Consider the following 18821-nt stretch of genomic DNA (forward strand, 5'->3'; position numbering starts at 1 on the left):
ATTCCCACCAGCAGCGTAAGAGGGTTCTTTTTCCCCACATCCTCGCCAACACCTGTTGTTAGTGGTGTTGCTAATGATGGCTAGTCTGAAAGGGGAGAGGTAGAATCTTAGTGTGGTTTTAATTTGCATTTCTTATATTGCTAGGAATCGTGAGCATTTTTTCATGTGTTTTTTTTGCCATTTGAATTTCTTCTTTTGAGAAAGTTTTGTTTAGTTCACTTGCCCATTTCTTTACTGGTTCATTAATTTTGGGAGAATTTAGTTTTTTGTGTTCCCTGTGTATTCTGGTTATCAGTCCTTTGTCTGATGTGTAGCTGGCAAATATTTTCTCCCACTCTGTGGGTGTTCTCTTCAGTTGAGAGACCATTTCTTTTGTTGAGCAGAAGCTTTTTAGTTTTATGAAGTCCCATTTATCTATGCTATCTTTTAGTTGCTGAGCTGCTGGGGTTCCATTGAGAAAGTTCTTGCCTATACCTATTAATTCCAAGGTATTTCCTATTCTTTCTGGTGCCATCTTTAGAGTTTAGAGTCTGATATTAAGATCCTTGATCCATTTTGAGTTAATATTGGTATAGGGTGATAAACATGGATCTAGTTTCAGTTTTTTGCAGGCTGCTAACCAGTTTTCCCAGCAGTTTTTGTTAAAGAGGCTGTCTTTTAGCCATCATTTATTTTTAGTGCCTTTGTCAAAGACAAGTTGGTTATAATTGTGTGGCTTCATATCTGGGTCCTCTATTCTGTTCCACTGATCTTCATGTCTGTTTTTGTGCCAGTACCATGCTGTTTTTATTGCTATTGCTTTGTAATATAGTTTGAAGTCGGGTATTGTGATACCTCCAGCGTTGTTCTTTTTACCGAGTATTGCCTTGGCTATTCGTAGCCTCTTATGTTTCCATATAAATTTAATGGTAGATTTTTCAGTCTCTTTGATGAACATCATTGGGATTTTGCATTAAACATATAGATTACTTTGGGGAGTATAGACATTTTTACTATGTTGATTCTACCAATCCATGAGCATGGGAGATTTCTCCACTTTCTATAGTCTTCCTCAATCTCTTTCTTCAGAAGTTTATAGTTTTCCTTGTAGAAGTCGTTCACATCCTTTGTTAGGTTTACAACTAGGTATTTGATTTTCTTTGAGGCTATTGTAAATGGAATTGTTTTCATGTATTCTTTCTCAGTTTGTTCATTATTAGTGTATAGAAATGCTAATGATTTTTCTATGTTGATTTTATATCCTGCTACCTTGCTATAGCTATTGATGGTGTCTAGGAGCTTCTGAGTAGAGTTTTTTGGGTCTTTAAGGTACAGGATCATATCATCTGCAAATAGGGATATTTTACAGTTTCTTTACCTATTTGTATTCCTTTTTTTCCTTCTTCTTGCCTAATTGCTCTGGCTAGGAATTCCAGTGCTGTGTTGAATAGGAGTGGAGATAGTGGGCATCCTTGTCTAGTTCCTGATTTTAGAGGGAATGGTTTCAGTTTTTCTCCATTAAATATAATGCTGGCTGTAGGTTTGTCATATATAGTTTTTATAATGTTGAGGTACATTCCTTCTATTCCTAGTTTTCTTAGAGCTTTTATCATGAAATGGTGTTGGATCTTATCAAAGGCTTTTTCTGCATCTATTGAGATAGTCAAGTGGTTTTTGTTTTTGATTCTTTTAATGTGGTTTATTACGTTGATTGATTTTTGTATGTTGAACCAACTCTGCATCCCTGGGATGAAGCCTACTTGGTAGTGGTGAATGATCTTTTTGATGTGTTGTTGAATTCGGTTTGCCATTATTTTGTTGAGGATTTTTGTGTCAATGTTTATTAAGGAAATTGGCCTATAGTTCTCCTTTGTGGAGGTGTCTTTGCCTGGTTTTGGAATAAGTGTAATACTGGCTTCATAAAATGTGTTAGGCAGTTTTCCTTCCCTTTCTATTTCATGGAACAGTTTAAGGAGGGTTGGTATCAGTTCTTCTTTGAAGGTCTGATAGAATACAGCAGAGAATCCATCAGGTTCTGGACTTTTTGTTTTATGGAGACTCTTGATTGCTGCTTCAATTTCATTTTGTGTTATAGATCTATTCAGGTGATTAATTTCCTCTTGGTTCAGTTTTGGATGATCATATGTATCTAGAAATCTGTCCATTTCTTTAAGATTTTCAAATTTATTTGAATATAGGTTCTCAAAGTAGACTCTGATGATTTCCTGGACTTCCATGGTGTTTGTTGTTACCTCCCCTTTTGCATTCCTGATGTTACTAATTTGGGTTTTTTCTCTCCTCTTTTTAGTCAGGTTTGCCAGGGGTCTATCGATCTTGTTTATTTTTTCAAAGAACCAGATTTTGTTTCATTAATTCTTTGTATGTTTTTTTTGGTTTCTATTTCATTGATTTCAGCTCTTATATTTATTATTTGTCTCCTTCTATTTGCTTTGGGATTTGCTTGTTCTTGTTTTTCTAAGAGTTTGAGATATATCGTTAGGTCATTGATTTGAGATCTTTCAGTCTTTTTAATATATGCATTCATGGCTATAAACTTTCCTCTCAGGACTGCCTTTGCTGTGTCCCATAGGTTCTGGTAGTTTGTGTTTTCATATTCATTGACTTCCAGGAACTTTTTAATTTCCTCTTTTATTTCATCAATGACCCATTGTTCATTAAGCAATGAGTTATTCAATTTCCAGCTATTTGTATAATTTTGTCTTTATTTTTGTTGTTGAGTTCTAGTTTTATTGCATTGTGGTCAGATAGAATGCATGGTATAATTTCTATTTTCTTATATTTGCCCTAGGATATGATCTATTTTGGAGAAGGTTCCGTGGGCATCTGTGAAGAATGTATATTGTGTAGAGGTTGGATGAAATGTTCTGCAGACATCATCTAGGTCCATTTGATCTATGGTATAATTAGATCTAGGATTTCTTTATTGATTTTTTTGTTTGGATGACTTATCTTGATAATGGGATGTTAAGTCTCCCACGACCAATGTGTTGGGGTTAATATATGCTTTTAGGTTCTTCAGGGTATGTTTGATGAAATAGGGTGCGTTGACATTGGGTACATATAGGTTGATAATTGTTATTTCCTTTTGGTCTATTTCTCCTTTTATTAGTATGGAATGTCCTTCTTTATCTCATTTGATCAATGTATGTTTGAAGTCTACTTTGTCAGAGATAAGTATTGCTACTCCTGCCTGTTTTCGGGGGCCACTGGCTTGGCAAATCTCTTTCAGCCTTTCATCCTAAGCCTATGCTTATTTCTATCGGTGAGATGGGTCTCCTGCAAGCAACAGATTGTTGGATTTTCCTTTTTAATCCAGTTCATCAAATGGTGCCTTTTGATGGGGGAATTAAGTCCATTAAGTGTTAGTACTGATAGGTATGTGGTGATTCTTGTCATTTAGTTGTCTTAGTTGTTTGAAGGTTTAATTGTGTGTACCTAAATCGATGTTACTCTGTACTTTCTTACTTTTTCTTTTCCTATGGTTTGGTTCTGTCTGCCCTTTCATGGTTATGTTGGGTTTCACTTTCTGTGTGCAGTATCCCTTAAAGACTCTTTTGTAGTGGTGGCTTTGTGGTCACATTTTTTTTAGTTTCTGCTTATCATGGAAGACTTGTATTGCTCCATCTATTTTGAATGATAGTTTTGCTGGGTTGAGTATCCTAGGGTTGAGTTATTTTCATTCAGGGCCCGGAAGATCTCACCCCAAGCTCTTCTTACTTTTAATGTTTCTGTGGAGAAGTCTTCTGTGATTTTGTTGCATTTACCTTTGTATGTTATTTGTTTTTTCTATCTTACAGCCTTCAATATTCTTTCTCTATTCTCTGTGCTTGTTGTTGTAATGATAATATGCTGTGGGGTAGTTCTATTTTGTTCAGGTCTGTTTGGAGTTCTGGAGGCCTCTTGCACCTGTATGGGCAAAGATTTCTCTAGATGTGGGAAATTTTCTGTAATTATTTTGTTGAATATATTACACATTCCCTTCACTTGCACCTCTTCTCCTTCTTTGATGCCCATGATTCTCAGGTTTGGTCTTTTGATGGAGTCAGTGAGTTCTTGCATTTTCTTTTCACAGGTCTTGCGTTGTTTAACTAATAGTTCTGTGGTTATTCCTTTAATTCGCATTTCATCTTCAAGTTCTGAGATTCTGTCTTCTGCTTGTTCTATTCTGTTGGATTGGCCTTCTATTTTGTTTTGCATTTTTGTTTTGTTCTTTTTTCTGAGGTTTGCCATATCCTGGTTCATTTCCTCTTTAATGTTGTCTATTTTTGTCCTGAGTTCATTTATCTGTTTATTAATCTTGTTCTTTGTTTCACTTTGGTGTTTATACATTGTTTCTATGGTTTCTTTTATTTGTTCTTGTGCTTTCTCAAATTCTCTATTTTTGTTGCCTTGGAATTTCTTGAGTGTCTCCTGTACTTTTTGGTTGACCATATCCAATATCATCTCTATAAAATTCTCATTGGTTACTTGCAGGATTTCTTCTTTCAGATTGTTCTTGTGGGCTTCATTGGGTTCTTTGGCATAGTTTATCTTCATTTTGTTGGAGTCTGGATCTGAATATCTGTTTTTTTCATTTTCCTCTGGTTCCTGTACTATGTTTTTGCTGTGTGGAAACTGGTTTCCCTCTTTTTCCCATCTTCCCATCATTATCCTTGCTATTGTTACTGTCCCTGTACTGTGTGTAATTAAGTATTTTCTAGCTTGTAATAATAACAACGGTGATATCTAGAATGGAAGGGTGAGAGGAGAGGGAAAGTAAAGAAGGTAAAGAAAAAGGGAAAAACAAACAAACAAGTAAAAAACAAAACAAACAAACAACAAAAAAAATCAGTGTCAAAGAAATTAACAGGGAGAGATAGTGTACTGATCAATGGTAAGCTAAACAGGCATTAGAGAGACAGGGAAAAGATTAAAAAAAAATCCCCAAGTTCAAATGCAATAAAGTTTCAATCTTAATAATTTTGGTGTTAGTCCCTCAGCCTCCAATCCTGGAGATGGTGTCTCAGAAGTAGTTCTGTCGTCTCATCAAAGGGGGAGAAAAACCAAAAAACCAAAACAAACAAACTAAAAAAACCACAACAAAATATCCCAAGTTCAAATGCAATACAGTTTCAGTAAGTCTTTCACATGAGGTTGTAGTTCAGTCGTTGTCTCATCAAAAGAAGAGAAAAGGAAAAAAGAAAAAAAAAAGGGTCTGGAGACAGCTTTGTGAATGTCTATGTGAGGCTGCAGCTCACCTGCCCACTACTGTCAGCCAGCTGTTGCTGCAAGCTTTATTGATTGCAGATCTCAGGAGTGAGCTTAACACTCACCTCACACCACAGGCTTTGTTTTTTTCGAGTTCTCCTGGGCACAACCGCCGCTGTTACAAGCCTTCCCTTCTGCAAGCACACTGAGGGAGATGGCTCTACAACCGCCTTCTCTGGCCGGCGTGTTTATTTATGGTTCATGTGGGAAGTGTCCCCTCCCCCCTCTCCAGTGGGGCTTTCCTCACACAGTCACTTTTACAAGCTTTCCCACTCCAAGGTTGCTTGGCAAGTGTCACCACTCCTGCCTTCTCCAGCTGGCTTGTTTATTTACATTTCCATGAGGGGCTGCCTCTCCCCCCCCTTTGGTGCTCAGGGCACCCTGCCCTCTTTGCTTCGTGTCTTTTGTTGCTGTTGTTTATTATTCAGTTTGTTTTTTTTCTCTTTTTTCCCTGGGTGGGGGTCAGTCTGTCCAGGGGGCTATGCTGATCTTCCCCAGGGTAGTTTGTGGGAGTACCATGTGCCACTTAGCTCACCTGGTGATCTGTGTCTCTCAAGCCAGTAGGAGCTGATGTCTGGCAGTGCCGGAGCCCTCCTGGTTTTTCCATTTAACGTGGAGTAGGGATGCTATTCATGGGCTGGGGGTGTGGAGGAGTCAGAGGAGTTGGAGTTTTGCCTGTTCTTGCTGGTTTTTCCTGTAAGGTGTATCTCCAGCATCTCTCCAAGATTTTACTTTAGGAAGCACGCTTTCTGCTTCCTCCCTCTAGTCGCCATCTTGGAATCTCCATTTCTACTTGGATATTATCAGAGAGATTTCCAGGTAGTGAACTGGGATCTCAATTTTGTTCACTGGCTTATTCCAACATCAAAAAGATCACCAGAGTGACCTATTTTAGCTTCTCACTGTTAAATAAAATGAAAGATCTTCAAGTTAGCAGCCTCCTGCCCACCAAAATTATGGTTGGTAGTTCATGAATACAGAGAGCTGAGTTGTGGTGTATACATGGGTGTGTGTAATTCAGAGCAACCTTTTGTATACTTTCAGTTAGAAAAAGTGTATGTATACATGAGTGATCCACACAAGCTCTTCAGTTGTAAACAGAATTTGAATAAGAGAGTTCCCAACAATGATGTCAGACATTGAATCATCTGAAACCAGATCAACACAAACAAGTATTTGGTGTAGTTATTTTTAAAAGACATAATATTTGATTTTATTTGATATTTTGTTCCAAGCAATCTAAAAATAAATATGAGGTCAATGAACTTTAATAGGGAAAAGGTCATGAGCATAGTGAAATAATCCAGGGAATGATCATTCAAAATTTGAAAAGCAAACTGCTTAGTGACTGAGGCTCTGAATACATGGTCACAACAAAATATAACTACAGCTAACTGAAACATGATGGTAAAAGAAAAATAGTGTAATCCTAGCCTAATCTTCCTAGAAGTGAGCTAGTTTGGTTCTCCTTCCTTGACTTAATTGTATACTATGGGTTTGACAAAAATATGATTAAATGAACAAAAATTATTTGCCAGGGGAAAAAATTATCCCCAGCTAAGAGTAAGGCAGTGTTGCCATCTTAAGTGAGGCAGCTGGCAATTGTTTTCAGAACTAAAAATCCTGCAGGCACTTAACAACCATGGTAGATAAGGAAAATTTAAATGGTCCACAATCCTATCCACCCCAAAAAGTACAGAGCTCCAATGATTAATAAATAGCCATAACCTTCTAAACAAAATAAACCCTGGAACCATCATAATTACAACACTGCCATTTTCTAAGTGCCAGGTACTATGCAATAAAATATTGTGAGGTTGATATCACTACTACCCTCTTCCATTTTACAGCAGGGAAATTAGAACTCAGAAAAGTATATGAAAGTTCACATATTCCCTCTGAAGCTTCAGGAACTGAGTTTGTGGAAGCAAACTGACTACAGGCAGATTAACAGGAGAAAAATCATACAGATTTATTACCATGTACATGTGAGCCACACAAGGATGAACGTCAGAGAGGCCAGATGGTTGAAGTTTTGGGGAGAGGCAATTTTGGGGGTGTTGGCAATTTTAGATGAGAGGAAATGACTTTTAGGGGAGAGAATGTGCTCAGGAAGCAAACAATGGCCTGGGACAAAGTCCTCTGGGCTCTGATGCAGTGTGTGACTTTCAGTCTCTTCCTCTGTCTGAGTTTGGTCTTCCTCAGTTAATGGAGTCTCAGTAAGAGGATTCAGAGATGATTGTGCTCCTTTTTGTTGGATTCAGTCTTTAGGAAGAGGAGGGAGCTTTAAGAAAAGCCCTTCTCAGCATCTGCTATTTGCCAGGTGCTCTCAGTTTGGGGTATCTTTTTCTGAGACCAATGAAGGTTAAATAACTTTCTAAGTATAGACCATGTAAATGGCAAAGTGGAGGCTACAATACTGCTTGTCTGATTCAGGTACTGTCTACTGTGCCATACTCCCTTCTTCCAACACATTGGTCATACAGTACTCCTAAAATAACCAACACCCAGCAACAAGGACTTGTAGTTATCATAATGCAATTTTTCTGTTTTTCTGTTGAGTGTTTTCATCTTTTGCCACTGGCCATGACAGTAAATTTATCAATAGGAAACCATAAGATTCAAAGCAATTCATCTCAGCTCATAATATTTTCAACTTGCCATTAGGTTCTTGGCTCATTATTAATATCGATTTGTGAGTTTGTATTTTTCCATTAATATTCTTAAACTATATTATATTTTAAATGATGAAACTCTTAGTTATAGTTTTGACAAGCATCAGCATTAAAAAGAATTATAGAATTTCTATAATTTATTTGAAACAAAGACTCTCCATGTGGACAAGTCTAAGGAAGAAAACATTGTCATAGAAGTCACATTTACTTAAAACTGTAAATCATCGATTTATTCTTTTAGTGAGAGTGTTCTCTGCATGTGTTAGGCATCAATACAGGTGTACTGGGTATACAAAACATTATTTAGTAAGAAGGTACAATACCTTACTAAAGCTGGGTTTTTAAAATAAATCATAAACTAGAAATTATTCCTTTGGTCACATAATATATGTAACATTGAATATTGTATTTCTCAAAATGGCATCTTTCTCTCCTGGGAGTGTAAATAAGAAAATGACTTATGTTCCAGAGATTGTAGACCAAAGAGGAGGTAGGTGGACACAGACCGGCCTTTCCTCTTCACCTGCAGTCTCATCAGATGTAGGCAAAGGCCGCTGTGTGTGCTGAACACCCTCAATAGCTCTGACCTGGGCTTGTGTCTTTGCAATACCAGTCAGGCCTCATGCTGTATGCTTGCCCTAACAATTGTGTCTCACTACAAATTCATACCATTATTTTATTTTCTGAATCTATGACCATCCCTCCAAGTTTTTCAGTTGCTAGTGATGTAAAGATGCTCTTTTCTATGAACTTATGTTTTTCTTTAATGTGAGTTTTAAAAACTTTTATTTTGAAGGGAAATACCATGTATAAGGATGGCCCAATTTCTGAGTTATGTTTGAATGAGTAAAACACTTGGAAATGCTCTGTTTTAAGAAATGGAATTAAGAACCCAGTGTTCCAGCCTTCTGCCTTCTATTAGCAACCCATGAAAGCAGGACAAAGTCGTTTGCCCTCCAAAGGCCTCAGTGTGAAGGTTGAAGCAGACAAAGTCTAAGAGCTTCTCAGTCCCAAACCTGTGCCCATGACCAGCCATGTGGGTTATCCAGGACTGACCCTCAGCCAGAACTTAGCTAGTCTTCCCAGGACACTAGTATTCCACAGTGACGCTGTATATTTCATTGGTTGACCTCAGGTATGTCTAAAACAATACTTCAACTTGTTGGTTTCCTTCCATACAATGCCTCGATTCAAATGGGAATAAAATACAATGGACTTCTTTTAAGAAAAACAGACTAACAAAATTTTTTAGATTCTGTACCATAAGATTGTCTGAGATGTGCTGTCTGGTATTTTGTGACACACAATCATGTACACACCTCTCTAAAATGGTAGATGATGAAAGACAAAAGGTTCTATGCTATGTCTGTATTTTGGACTTCCTGTTTCTTTTCATGATGTCTTGATAAGTTATCATTTACAATATGTGCTTAATGCTAATTTTGACTAATAAAATGAAAGTTAAGTTTTATGTCATACCTTCTTCTAAACCCTAACTCTGACAACATCCCACTTAAAGATAGTTTCTGTTTTCTCTTTTGTCTTAGTGTGTTGACTTTTGGCCAATCGAATTTCCAGGCTTCTTTCAAATATGTGTGTACTATGTAAGGAATGGAAACTCCAGAGCTCAGAACACTCAACTGCGTTCTCCCTCTCCTGTTCCCCTGCAGATTTAGATCCTTGGGTTTCTCCTTTGTATCTGCCCCTTTGCATTTGCATTTTGTTTGTGCTCCTATTTTATATCTTGGAATCAACTATCCTTTTGCCGGTGTCCCTTTCTTTCTCTGCTGAGCTGAGCTCCAAACCTTGCTATTCTATGCCTCCCTGGACTCTCAGCCTGTTGGCGCACTGCCCTATCGTAACGCATTTCGTTGTCAGGAGCAAACACTCCTTCTGGTTTTGAAAGGGGCCTCTTATAGCCTGGCAAGAGATTTGCTCAGGACTGTGCCTTTCACCATTTTGCTAAGGGCATGACCAAGACACATGTGGCCCATCTCTGTGACTTACACCTTACTCTAGCAGATTGGTTTGGGTCTGGTGTGTGGGGTTGATGAGGTGTATCATCGGCATCCCACGCGAGAAGGAAAATATGAGGCAGCGCTTTGGCTCTGTGTCTTCCTTCATTGGGCAAGGACAAGCATCCACCAAAGTCACTGTGTTCCCTTCCTTCTTCTAAGGATCCCTTCTGTCTGACCTTTCCATGCTATGTTCCGCCCCATATTTTATAAGTAGATTTATTTTGTTTTGTCAAATATATATTCAGAAGGGCTGAAGATGTAGCTTAGTAGTAGAGCACCTGCCTGGCATGTACAAGGCCCTGGATTCAGTCCCCAGCACTGCGAGTAAAATACATACATGTGTGTGTATCACACATATGTATTTTATATATAAATACATACACAAATATAAATATATATTTAGAAATATCTAAAATTTGATGTCCTGACAAAGTTTTAAAAATTCACATGAGCAGTAGCTGGTTCACTCTTCTATTAGCATAACAAATTGCATGCCTGGCTTTTTCAACTATTTTTATATCAGTCTTAATAACTTCTTATATCATTCAGGCTGCCAGAAAGAAAGTATAATCAATATAAAGTAAAGCCCCAGCAATCTAGAATTAGAGGAACTAGTCCTCTAGTATAAAATACATTCGCCTATTAGATTTTTTTTGAGAAAGCAGCAAATAACAGAAAGTTACAAACTAAAATTCAGCCCCTCTTCTTTACCATCTATATTTGTGTACATAGTAAGTGTAAAGAATTCATGTCAATTCTAGTTAGATAACTTGAAAGCAATGTGAGACTAGTGAAGCATCACTTGTTCTGATGTCCCAAAGTTTTAGTTCAATAATTCTTTATTGAATGCCTAAGACCCAAATTCATCTGAGGAAGACTGAATTTATTGTACTAAGTGAGAGAACTGAGATTTTTCGGTCCTTTCCTGTTACTGACTTAGCATTTTATCTGGATCTGTTCCGGGGCACTTATCCACATCTACCTTTTGTTATAGATATTTATGGACTCATCTTATCTACCCTAAGGAGTTGACTACACCTGAGAGCAAGATTGATGAGCCTTACTTCTGAAACCCTTAGAGCCTTACAGGAGGTGAAAGATGAGTAGCTACAGCAAATTGAAACTAAATATTTGCTCTATTTTTCCCCCAAGAGGTAAAGAAGAGAGGGAAATGAGAGGCAAGGAGGGGAGGAAGGGGAGGAGAGAAACAGATGACCTATAGGCAAAGAAGGTAGAGGGAGGGTGAGAATAAGGAAAGAGAGATAAAAAAAAATCATATATACCAGGGGTTCTCAAAGTATGGCCCTGGGATCAGAAGCATCACATCACCTGGAAATGTGTTAGAAATGGAAACATTGGGGCCCTGCCATGATGGTGTACTCTTGTAATCCCAGCTGTACAGGAGGCAGGTAGGAGGATGACAGTCTGAGGCTAGCTCAGGCAAAAAGCATGAGACCCTATCTGAGAAATAAACTAAGGTAAAAAGGGTTGGGGGCGTGGTTCAAGTGATCACCTGCCTAGTAAGCACAAGGGCCTGAATTCAATCCCCAGTACAACCAAAATACAACAGAAAACAGCAAAACCCCACAGACTTAGTAAAACAGAACAGCCTAAAAGAATTGTATTACTGAATGGCTTGAAAACTGGGTATCTTTAATGATGGGATATCTTGAAAAATTCCGATGTGGCAATTGACTTAGACTGGAGGACGTCTAAACAGTGCACTCTTGAAGTTCTAGGAATATCTCACCTGCTATCTTTGAATGGGATGTTACTGGAAGAAAATTTCTCTGGACATGGAATAAGACTAACATCTACAAATCACTTGCAATAGAAAAGTAGATATTATTTTTATTAGTTCTGCTTTGAACATACAATTTATGTGCATTTGAATGTGTATCTCTGTTAAAGATTGTGATCTAAAATATAAATATTAACTTAGGACCTTTATTCTTTTTCTACATCATTTGCCCTGCAATGGCTGTTTTCTCTTCACTTTAACATTGGGAAATAAAGTTCCCTAGAGCCCGCATGTCTGTACTGTCCCTACTTAGTGAGTTTATTTCTCCAGGGAAAAATTACTGGTGTCAGAGCATGCATAATACACATGGAGACACAGGCTATGTGCTGATTGAGAAATGAGGCTGCGGGGAACATTAGGACACCCTAGCGGGCTAGCAAGTTACTGTGGTAATATTGGGAGCTTCCGGAAATTCAGAGAGGGGCCAGTTGGGTACCCTCTCTTGTATTGAGAGCCTCTTAACTGGAAAAAAAATAGAAATATTCCTTTCCTCCACAATTGAGTTCAGAGTACTGCTTCCTAATGGGTGTCAGAAAAGCCCTCCCTCTGCCCTGTACAGGCCTTCAGTAAACTAGCACCACCATACTGGTTCCCACAGCCATTTGCTTTTCAAATTTAGCCACACTCAGAAATAGACATTCTAGAAAGGAACAAGTCTTATTTTTATTACTCTTACCCTGCTTTTCTTTTTTTTAAATAAATTTTTATTAGGATATATTCATTATGCAGGGGGGATTCATAGTGACAGTTCTGATTAGACGTATATTGTGCATTATTTACATTGCCCCCATCGTCTCTCCCCCTCTTCCCCCACTTAAAGCAACTGCAAGAGGTTTCTTAGTTCTGTTTCATCTAGGTATATGAAGCCCATCCACCATATACCATCACCTTGATCTCTTTCATTCTCTCTCCCTTCCCACTAGTGCCCCCCACACTGTACCTATTTTACAGCCCTATTTTTTGTTGTTAGTATTTAAATGGATGAATTGCCAATCTTAGGACTGAAATAGGAAAAAACAAGAACCACAAGTTTTGTTTTGCCTGGCATTCTCATAAGCCACATTGCATAACAAGTTCAGGAATAAAATGCCCTGGTTTTAAAAATGATGGTTTAATTTTGTAAGAATAAAAAAATTTTAAAAAGAATATAATGACAGTGACTCCAGCACTGAATGTCTTTAGTGGATAGAATTTTTTTAATGGCCTCAGACTACAGCTACATGCAAATAACTAAAACATCCAACAAGAAATTTGCTCTTCCAAAGTGGCACAGGGAGGGCTGTTTTGAAGGTATATCTCCAAGAGAAAAACATTTTAGACCTGAGCACCTAAGGGAGACAAGAGCTGCCTCGGCCTCTTGAATTACACTAAGGAACCTTGTCGGGAGACACAGAATGCTCAACATTTCCATTAAGACTAACTGAGAACATGTGCATGTGCTTATCAAATAATGTTAAAGAAGAAAAACCAGATAAATCTCCATGAGATCCAAAGGCCCAGGGTTGACTGGGGACAGAGGCTGGAATTCACATACACCAGCTCCCAGTCCTGTGCAATTTCCAGGACCACCTGACTGAAATCCCCACCCAGGTCCTGATGCTGTTCCCCACCTTAGCTGCTACTTTAGTTCCTTTTCAAACCCTCGTGAGCACTGCAGAAACTGCAGATGCTGCTGTAAGCCTTAGCTGGAAGGGCTGGAAGGATCTAGTTTCTCTCCAGCCTGAAAAATAGCGTTATACACAGATGTTCATGTTAGTGCCCAAGACTGCAGGCTCACTTGATGAAGTGACAGCATGGATCCCTTTACCTCCTTGTTATTTTGATAGTGACTGGGATTTCCAGCTCATCCCTGGGCCTGACACTTGTGTTTCATTTTTGAAGTGTGTCAGGGAATAAGCAATTCATGGTAGTTTTGCAGCACAAACTGTACCCATAGCCCATTAAAATGTGCTTAAAGTTTAATAAAATTGTGCCCATTCCAGTAATAAACCTGGCTAAGTGTCTAGCACAGCATGCATGCTTTCAATGGCCTGTTTGCTTTTCAAAGATGTGAAACTAGAGCAATTATTTAAAAGAAAGATGCAATACTGCCTTAGCGTTGGTGAATTCAACAGACCCATCTGTTGTCACCGTCCATGTTTCTAAAATAAAAATATGTAATTCTGATCTATATGACCACATTTAAAAACAAAAAAGGTTTATTTCCTAAATGGAATGACTACTACCCATTTGAAGTTAGATAGGATTGTTTAATTTTGTTTAGCGTTCAAATTCATTAGATGTTGTATAAAAAAAATAAAAGGAAAACAAGTATTTCCTTGTAGAAGAAAACAATTCAGAAAAAGCCACACAAGGAGAGCCAAAATTTGTTTTGATGTAAATATCAAAATAAAAATGTTTAATTTCTCACTGACAAAGTGGCCATCTCCTTGTTCGAGTCACTTGTTAAGGGAATAAACTAGTGACAGAACATTGAAGTGAATGTTGTTCTTTACAAATATAATTTAAAAAAAATATATATATATATATATGTCTATTTTAATAGGCCAGTGAGAACATCTGCCCTAGTTTCCTGGAGGTGACCTTGGTAAATCATTAAAACTCTAATCCTTCTCCCACTTCTACTACCACATGTTTCTGTTTATCAAATTCACAACATTTCATTCTGGGGAAGGAATGACTGTGAGAGTACACTGGTCATGAATCAGTAAGGCAGTATTATAATTCTGAGCCCCCCCGTAGGACTAGGTCTCTGTAACACACCACATAGCACCCTGAGGAGGGGCCTCGTACACCTGAGTGGCTAATGGTGCCCATCTACAAATGAACTGTATACAATGCCAGTGTTAGAAGTATATAAAGTATTCTATTTCTTTGTTAATTTTAGTATGTTACATTTATAAAATATAATTATATTGCTAATACTTCATTTATGTATTAGGATGTAGCATTTCCTATTAAATTATAAATACAATAGAAAAAATATAAGAAATAAGCAAAAAATAACCCAAAGTACAAGCACTGACATTTGGAAAGCATTCTTTCTAGATTATCTCTCCATGCACATGCACAAAATAGGAGAAATGAAAAAGAAAAGTATGGGTTAAACAGAAATAATTTTATAAACATGAAATCACATTATAAATGCAACTTAGCAAGGTTCTTACACATTATACATATTGACTTAGCAAGTTTCTTGCTAAAACTGGATTTTACAAGGAAGTGCCCAGATAAGCCTAGAAGTTTTAGGAGCCTGAAAACTTTGGATCAAGTATAGAATCTTTGTCACTTGTCATCATTATCATTATTCCTTTTGTCATTATTACTTTTTACAGTACTGGGGTTTGAACTCAGGGCCTCACATTTGCTAGGCAGGTGCTCTACCACTTGCTCCATGCCCCTAGCCCAGCAGTCAGTCATTCTTAATCAGTTTTTTTTTTTTCCTGGAACAGTGTGTGTTCTTCTGATCTGCAGATTAGAATTTTCCTTCATCTTAGGATAAGTTTCCAATCTTACACCCCATATACCCTTCCTATTCTATTTCTCATCTCTGGAAACACCAGCTGCATTTATGTCCTACTGTGTTTGTTCTCTACTTCCTCCACTTCACCACTGTGAACTCTCAATTGTGCCCTCTTCACTGACTGCATCATGACCTTTTCCTCTTGTCTTTTTAGCCTTTAATCCTCTCTGTTCCTCAGTTTGTTTCCTTAGATCTTCCCTCTCCCTTTTCATCTTATCATTTTATAATCTTGTTTTAATCTCCTATTTTATTAAAGTACTCAGAGGAAATTTTCTCATTTGTCTTAGGTTCTGTTTGTTTGATAGACTCAGTTATCTCACCTTTTGTCTTTTTCTCCTTTTCCCTTTCCTTCCCCTCTGTCTCCATTTCTTCCTTCCTCTCTCTCTCCCTTCCATAGGTGTGTATTATGTCTTTCAATCTTCAAGCTTAATGGGGAATCTCTGCCCATGCCTTCTTTTCCTCTAGTAAAATATAGGTGAATTTTTTTTATATTTTCCTCCAGCTGTGGGCTTCAGCTCTTTCCCCAGTTTGGAGCAGGGCTCTGCCTTTTCTATAGACAACACAGCTGCTGTTTCCTAAGGTGTTTTTCTTGATTCAGCTCAAGGTTACCTCTTCACTTTGCTCGGATCACTCCATTCCAGGTCTGACGCTACCATTAGTGATGCCCTGGGCTCACCCATGACCCTGCCTGCCCCATGCCATCTCAGGGCTCAAACCACACTGCCATGCTCAGCCACTCCTACTGTTTTAGCCAACACTTTTTTTTTGGAGATTCTGAGGATTGAACTGAGGGTCTTGCACTTGCTAGGTTGTCAGTCTACCACTTGAGCCATGCCCCCAACGCTTTTTGCTTTAGTTATTTTTTAGATAGACTCTCACATTTTCTTCTCACTGGCCTCAAACCATGATCCTCCTGCCTGTGCTTCCCCTGTAACTGGGATTATAGGTGTATTGGCTGTGACCAACACTTTTAAAGATGAGGATATAGAGTTATATTACTTTCTTTGTTTTGTGACTACTGGCAATATTTTCTTTTGCTTTGTTTTATTTCATGTTTCTTTCATTCATTAAGTAGTAACGAGGAATATTCTATGACCTAATGATCTTTTCTCTCTTGTTGTCTCAAAAACACATTTCCTATATAAAAATAGTACTGAACATATTTTGAAAAGTTTATATGAAAATTAAAACTGCCAGGCCAAATATCTAATTTCATATTTATTTTATGACTATAAAATAAATGTATTCTTCAAAGAAAATTTAATAAGAAAAGTATTATAAAATAAACACAGACATTCTCATATAATTTTGGTGTGTTTCTTATCCGTATACAGTTTTTAAAAAGTGCGTGCACACTTTATACATGGTTTTATTTTGTTTCCTTTTTTCTCTAACAGTATACTATGAGCACTTAACCTAGCCTTTAATATGCTCTGAAAATAAGGTTGTAATAACTGGGAATCATGCTAATGTATTTACATAACCTCCTATCATTGGGCATGTATGCTATTAAATTTTTAGCATTAATTCTAAGATAAACATCCTTCTATATAAATCTTAAGATGTATTTCCTTTAAAATATTTCTAAATTTTTTTGCCTTGGAAAAAAAATTTAAAAGATATCACTATAAGCCTTGATTATTATATATAGTGCTATAAAGTAGATAAAGAGAAATCCTGCACCAGATTAAATATTGAAACAAAATTTCAAGTAAATTTAGGTGTATGTCTCTTTGTGCTTTTTCCTCATAAATTCAAGTGAATTATTTAATAAAAGGCACTGAGACGTTTCCTAAATTGTTTACATTATTTCTAAAAAGTACCACTTTATTGTGTTGGTCACTGCCCTTTGGCTTTTTCTCCAGTGTTCAGGCTAGCATAGTTTTTTGGGGAACAAACCTTAGGGTTGGAAGGACCTGGGCACAATCCCAGCTGTGCCTCTTGCATGATTTAATGCTGCCTCCCACCTCTTTCTTTACCTCCTTTTGCTATGTTTCAGCCACACTGGCCTTTTTTCTACCTCTCAAACAGATGAAGACCAGATCTAACTTGGCTCCTGCTATTCCTTCAAATGTTCTTAGTACTCTTTCCCCAGTCTACTCATGACTAGCTTTTTCTCATTAATTTTCCTTTGTCATTCTCTATTCCATTACTCTATCTTATTTTCTTCATAATATACCTTATCACTCAACAGTAACATTATACTCCCATGCTCAATTGGAGTATAATGGCTCCTATTGATGCTCTTACAGTATTGGTTATCTCAGCACCCACAATTCCCTTCTCCCTTTGTACAGCTCTAGTGCCCTCTGCTCTGAAAGATACTACCCTCTTGTGGACCTTGGAGATATTGCTATCAAAGGAACAAAATCTTGCTTCATTTTTTTATGCAACCACAGCATTGTTGTTTGGGAGTTCTCAAAGTGTCAAATAGTTGAGAAATTGGTTTTCAGGTGGAGGATTAATTGAAGTTTTTACTTTATGTGGAATTAGGAATGACTTAAAATATGAAGTGGCCATGGTGTAATAATGATAGTTGTTGTTTAATGCATGACTTCTCATTACTAACCACTGTGCAAAGGATTTTCATATATTATCTTATTTAACTTTTCCCTTGCCAGCTGTAAAAACAAGGCAATATGTCTTGAGACATATTTTTTAAAAAGCTTTCTCAAACTTCAAGATAAAACTCATTCTTTATGTCCAAGCTTTGCAACTTCTCAGGATAAAATAAGAGCTGCAATCACATAGTTTTATATATATATATTTTTTCAGTACTGAGGTTTGAACTCAAGGCCTACACCTTGAGCCACTTCATCAGTCCTTTTTTGTGGTTGTGAGGATTTTGGAGATAAGGTCTTGAAAACAACTTGCCAACACTGGCTTTGAACTGCGATCCTCCTGTTCTCTGCCTCTAAGTAGGCAGAATTACAGGCATGAGCCACTGGCTCAGTTACTTTTTTTAGAGGAAAGGGAAATGGGTTCTTGACTCCATTCTCTTCCTTATTACTTTGTGCCATTCAGAGATTTATTCATCCAGACCTTACTTTCTTCAGAAGTTATAAATGAGACTAAGAGCACTCCTAGATGAGAAATGCTTTCAGTAAGACCTAAGAACCAGTAAATATGTCCATCCAGTGCCATGAGAAATTCCATTTCTTCATCCTTCCCAGGTTCAGTGGACCCAAAATCCTAAGACCGAAGACATCACTTCGAGTGAGAATGTAGAACACGTGTGTTTATTCCACTGATGCAGTTGTCAGTTGACACTAGAAAATCTTTTGTTTTTAGCACACATAATTTTTGTGGTGGTACTGGGGCTTGAACTTAGGGCCTTGTGCTTGCTAGGCAGGTGCTCTACTCTTTGAGCCATGCCCCCAGCCCAACACAACAGAATTACATCTTAAGCTTCTGGAGACAAACCTTAATTTGTAAATGTTAGATACGGTCTGAAAACAATGAATTGAGTTTAATATGGTTATCTGTGTGTATGTCTAACTCAACAAATATCTATTCCATGAACATTTATTGATTACCCATTCAGTCTTTCATTCTGG

At 37.6% G+C, this 18821-nt stretch overlaps 1 protein-coding gene across 14 annotated transcripts in view; it reads left to right on the top strand.

Moving 5' to 3' along the window:
- Thrb (thyroid hormone receptor beta) overlaps window positions 1-18821 on the top strand; it is a 407107-nt gene that overhangs the window by 224321 nt on the left and 163965 nt on the right. Inside the window, exon 1 of one of the 14 annotated variants that reach the window (XM_074043803.1) lies at window positions 10970-11032. The exons of the other annotated variants lie outside the window; for them this stretch is intronic. The gene's annotated coding sequence lies outside the window, so the exon portion shown is untranslated. Of the gene's footprint in view, window positions 1-10969; window positions 11033-18821 lie in introns of those variants that run through there. 14 annotated transcript variants of the gene reach the window in all.

Source organism: Castor canadensis, chromosome 10 (genome assembly GCF_047511655.1).
Source record: "Castor canadensis chromosome 10, mCasCan1.hap1v2, whole genome shotgun sequence".
Classification (NCBI taxonomy): domain Eukaryota; kingdom Metazoa; phylum Chordata; class Mammalia; order Rodentia; family Castoridae; genus Castor; species Castor canadensis.